Raw genomic sequence first — 6,000 nt, forward strand, 5'->3', positions numbered from 1 at the left:
GGCAAATGGATGGAGTTAGAGAATATCATGCTAAGTGAAGTAAGCCAATCCCCAAAAACTAAAGGCCAAATGTTGGATGCTAATCCACAATGGTGGAGGGGCATGGGATAAGTGGAGGAACTTTGGATGGGACAAAGGGGAGTGGGGAAGGCGTATGGGGATAGGAAACATGATGGAATGAGGCAGACATCATTACCGTAGGTACATAGGTATGACTGTACGAATGGTGTGACCCTACTTTGGGTACAACCAGAGAAGTAAAAAAATTGTGCTCCATTTGTATACAATAAATCAAAGAACATTCTGCTGCCATGTATAACTGATTAGAACAAATAAATAAGTAAAAATAAAAAAAAAATTATTCTGGCTCTGTAGATCCTGTACATTCTCCTCTACAATTTAGAATCAGCTTGTCAAAGTCTACAAAAAACACTACTGGATCTTTTACAGGGATTCCATTGACTCGATAGGTCAATTGCCCCTTATTTCTTCTTTTCTTCTAGAACTACTATTATAAGTATTATTTGTACACTTAATGTCCTATAGTTCTTTTATATTTTGATGAAATTTTTCAGTCTTTTTTCCCTTGTTTATCAAATTTCTGTTGACCAGTTATTTCATCTGAATCTCAAATCTGTGAGTTCCTCAAATGAATATTTTATTTTTAGTTATTGTAGTTTTCAACTTTAGAATGCCCATTTAGTTCTTCTCAAAAATAATTTTTTTGGTCTTTATTTATTTATTGAGTCCTTGTTGTCATACTTTCCTTGAATCTTTAAGCATGATTTCTTCTTAATTCTTTGAATATATTTATAACAGGTGACTGTTACATCTTTGTCTACTAAATCCAACATCCAGGGATACTGTTTCTACTGACTATTTCTTTTCTTGAGAAACATTTCCTTATTTCTTTGTACTAACTTTTGCTTTTGTTGAATTCTGGACATTTAGATAATATATTGATGAAACCCTAGACTTTGACTTTTTCTGCCTGAGGATTGTCTGCCTGTTATGTATTAATCTTTCCTGATTAAATCTGAGATTCTGTCTCCCCACAATGTGTGACTGATGGTGTCTCTGCTCAGTATTTTTTAAATTCTTATTTTTAAGCCTTGTTTCCTAGGGTTTGTCCCATTGTCTGCCTATCTTAGAATTCAGTTAGAGATTAGTCAGAGGTTGTACTCAAATAAATAAGCCAGTAAGGCTTCTCTACTCTCTGCTTTATATTCGTTAGGGAAAATGTCAGACAGCCCATTTCAAGTCCATCCAGTGATTATTTCATGCCATTTTTTTTTTTTTTGCATCCTCTGCCTGTGCATGGACTTTGTCAGGAATGTTGACTTGGAGCTCTTTATGAAGCTCCTCATGGCTCTCATCTCCTAAACTACCCTTTAAATTCCTGAATATTCTTCTGGTTTATTGCTTGCCTCCACCATGAGTCTATCCTCAGATTATCAGAGCCACTGAGCTTCTCTGTTTACAAGGTTATATAATTTGCAGATCCTAGTACAAAATGAAATTAATAAAAAATTATTATTTCTTTCATGTTGGCTGATTTAGAAGCTATTCATTATATTATCATATTTTAATTTACTTCAGAAATATATCCTAACTCATACTTTTTCTAATGTGAATTAGAGTCATTCAGTATTTTTCTCCTGTTCCTGAACATGTGAATCTTAGCATACTGTTCCATTAATACCACTCCATAACTCCTTTATGATTATTATCTAGTTTTGTTTTGATGAGTTTTTTTAATACAGAGAGTTAAATTGTTTTTTCCCTGTAAATTTTGATTAAATGCACAAATATGCTGCTTTTATTTGTTGTGTTTAACATAATTTCTTGTACCAATTCAATGTTTATTACATTAGTATTTAGAGAGAACTTTTTAAATGTTTGAAAATACCTCCAATTTTTTTTGTCCTTTCTTATGAGGGATTGCTTATTAATGTCAATATCTAGTTATATCTCTTATAACTATAAATTTATACAATTCTAGATTGAGAAGTTCTTTATCTAATTTCACTTACATCACTGTCTTTTGAAATCTTTTGTTGATGTCTTATTACTTTTTCTATACAAGTGATTTGCCCTTTCTTTCTAGGGTTTTTTAGATTTCTTGTTAGTGATAATGTTTAACAAAATGTGTCTCTGTGTAGGTTTTGCTTACTTTATCTGTTGAGTACTTGGAATGAATTTTTTTTTTTTTTAATTTGAGCACTCATTTCTGAAAAGTTGTGCTCTATCTCTCCTGTATTACTGTTCTCCATTCCTTCCATTGTCTTTTCTGTCTTCTTTCTTATTACATTTTAGACATTTGCCTGCCAGGAGATATTTCACAAAGCCTGGAAACATTTCGGTTGGTTCCGATAACTGGTGGACGCTACTGACTGTTGGAGTAGAGACCAGAGATTCTGACAAACATCCTACATAGCCTAAGACAGTCCCTTAACCAAAGGATTCTTTTGCCCAAAATGTCAGCAGTGCCTGATTGATAAAATCACCTAAAAATACTTGCAAGCCTTAAGCTGATTTTCCATGTGTTTAAAAACCCTCTTTGTCTTGTGTTTCAGGTGTGTTCCTCAGCACTGTGCTTTCCAGTTCTCTTGTTTAGTGTCTTGTTTTCGTTTTTACATTTATCCAGGTAAGGTTTCTTGATGAAGTTTACTTGATTAAATTTATTTCTAAAATTTTTGAAGGATTCTTTGTAAGTTATGATAACTGCCTCCCTCAGGACTCCATCTCCAAATATCACCACTTTGAGGATTTAGGATTTTAATATATAAATTTTAGGGAAACACAAACATTTAGTTCATACCACCTCCATTAAAAAAAGTTTTATGACTATCTTATTGATTGATTGATTTATTGATTGCTTGTTAGTACTGGGATTGAAGCCACTGAGCTACATACATCCCCAGTCCTTTTTATTTTTCATTTTGAGACAGGGTCTTGCTAAGTTGGGGAGGGTCTAAATTGCCCAATTTGGCCTTAAACTTAGGATCCTCTTCTTCAGCTTCCTGAGTTGCTGGGATTACTGGAGCGTGCCACTGTACCTAGCGTTATCTTGTTTGTATTGATTTTCCTCTAATTTTCCAAATTCAGACTTTAAGGTTAATTTTAAATACTAAAATTCAGGTTTAAATTTTTTTTTGTTACTCCTTTTTTTTTGTCATTTTTGTTTTTGTTTTAGAAGTTGTCTTCCCTTGGGACCTCTGGGCTGCAGTCCAAGTAGGTTTTATAATGTTGTTTTGGGTGTTCCCCTCCCAAATCACACTATCGATATTGGGTATGTTGTCCCTGGGCTAGCAGGTGGCTTGTTTAATTTTTTGGTCATTAAGTTTTGTCTGAACTTTTCTCCTTTTCTGAGCCTGCAGCTTATATAACTCTATTTCTTTAGGGGATGTGTTCAGTACTGGTTTTTCTTTTTTTTTTCTTCCAGCACAGAGCACCACCCCATTTCTGGCTTCAAGCCTAGTCCTGTTCAACCATGTGACGTACAGAATGTCTGGTTTTGTCTAACCCACAGGAACCAACCTCTGGCTACCATCTCTAGGCAGGCTTGTGGTTTTACTCAGACTTGCTGTTTTGTTTCCTTCTTCTGTGAATATCTTTCTCTTAATTTTGAAACTGATTGCATCTCTTTCTTTTTACTTTCTGACATGCGTTGGATGCGGTTTGTCTCTCCAAAGGTTCATGTACTGGGATCTTAGTCCTCAGTGTGGAGATGTTGAGAGATGGTGGAGTCTTCAGGAGGTAGAACCTAGTGGAAAGTAATTAGATCACTGAAGTTACTGCCCTTGGAAGGCATTAACGCAGTTCCTGGAGGACGCTGGTTAGTTCCTATGAAAACAGTTTTTACCAAAACAGCAAGCTTGGCCCCTAAATCTCCTGGCTTCCTTTATCACCAAATAATCTCTTTTGTATGTACTCCTACCATTGTGAGGCCATCCACCATGAGTCCTTCACTGATGGGACTGCCTGATCTTAGACTTTAACCCTCTCAAATTGTGAGTCTCTTTTCTTTATGAAAAGTTATTTTGTTACAGCAATAGAAAACGGTTTAATACAATTTGATATAATTTGTTTGTTTTTGAAAGACAGGATACTTCTAAGTGTGAATTCACCACATTGTTTTGGCCAGTGAACTTGAATTCAGCTTCTAATTTCTGTTATTTCTTCCATTGATTGGAAATCAATATTTGCAGAAGTACCAAGTGGCTTCTCATTATATCTCATTGGCTAGAACTGGTCACAGTGGATCTGGGGAAATAGATAGTTTTAACTGGACACATTACTACTCTAATAAAAGTTAGGAGTTTTATTAGTAAGGATGAAGGGAAAAAATTGTGTGCTCAAATTCTAACACTTATTTTGTAGACAAGGACCCCTATGGAGGGATTTAAAAGGGTGTTTCTAGCTGAAAAGCATAAGAGGGACAGACTGTAGATAGGTGACACTGGGCAAGTCAACCAGTTAATGTTCTGATGCAGGAATCCAGGGAGAAATGGTTTTGTACTAGGCCACTGGCAATTCAGGCTGAGGTAAAGGTAATCATAAACTAGGACTAATTGCAATTTTATTTTACAATAATATTTTGATTAGTTTTTTTAAAATAAAAAATCCCTTATCTTTTATCACTGGAGAAGAATTTGCAGTTAAATATTTGAAATCATAGTAGAAGGAACAGGTACAAACCAGTTTCAGGGGTTAATATGACAAAAAGTTGTCCAGAGTTTTTCAATAGGATATGCTATATAAAGACTTAAGATATCTTGCAAATTGAGCTGATAATATTCCTTTTTGTAGGAGTTTGCACTTCAAGTAACACCTATCAACTAATATTTTTAAAAGAACCTTAGAGCTGTTTTAAAACTCACAATCAGTGTCATGTAATAAAACTGTTCTTATTTGGAGCAGTTAATTCTTCTTCAGATTCATATTATGAATAATAACAGATATGTTCTGTATATACAGCAGTTAAAAACACCATCACCCCAGCCCCAGAGTATGGATTTATGACATCCTTTTGACTAGATAAAGCTTGAATTTCTAGTTTGGGAGAGACTTCCTGAGGGTTATTGCTTCTGAGCTATCATTTGCAATTTCTCTCAGCTGTAGGTCAATGAAGAGTCCCACAAATTTTTCTATTGACCACAAAACAAAGGAGTCAAATACTAACATGCTTGAGAATAATTGTAAGAAAAGCTAAATACTACCAATATTTCAAGAAGATAAATAATCACAGTCCTAGGATGTGGATAACACTTCGCAAGAACTTTTTAATTTGAGATATGAATATGTCTGCTTTGTTAGAATTATGTAGGGCATGATGTAACATGGAACATCTTGCATCAGAAAAAAGGAAACTTAACTTGCTGGCTGCTACCTGCTTCCCAGTCCTGGGGCCACACGTGGCTAAGAGAGCATCTAGCAATTAGCCAGAGGGCATTGCCATGGGTTGTGATGAAGAATTGGACCACCTCTAGGATAGGCTCAGAACCCTTCTGCCCTCACCGACAGCTTGTGTCTCCCATTACTGCCTGTGGGATGGTGTAGATGTAAATTCTCCCCACCCTGCTGACCTTTACCCTGATTGGCTCCTGTACATTGTATTAGCTGTGTGTATTTTCTCAATAAATGAGATTCTGCTTTGACTGTTCTCCCTAGCGCTTCTGATTGTCCTCCGGGGAGGGAGAGCCGGGTGTGGGCGGCCAGTCGACCTTTACCTTTCTTGGCCCGTCCTGGTCCGGGCGTGCCCACCCCCCCCAATCTCTCCTGCAGGTCAGGAGGGAATGGGGCTAAAAACCCCAACAACTATGGCGCATGTAATTATTTTTCTTCCCAGAAAATAACAATCCAAAAAGGATAGCTTCGCTTGATGAAGGGTTCTACAAAACAAAACTGCCATGCTGTCAAATTCAAGTAGTTTTTTAGGAAACATAGGTTTCAAAATTTCAAAGTCAAATTGTGAGTACAGCTGCTGTGCTGATCCTT

Source organism: Urocitellus parryii, chromosome 9, assembly GCF_045843805.1.
Source record: "Urocitellus parryii isolate mUroPar1 chromosome 9, mUroPar1.hap1, whole genome shotgun sequence".
Classification (NCBI taxonomy): Eukaryota; Metazoa; Chordata; class Mammalia; order Rodentia; family Sciuridae; genus Urocitellus; species Urocitellus parryii.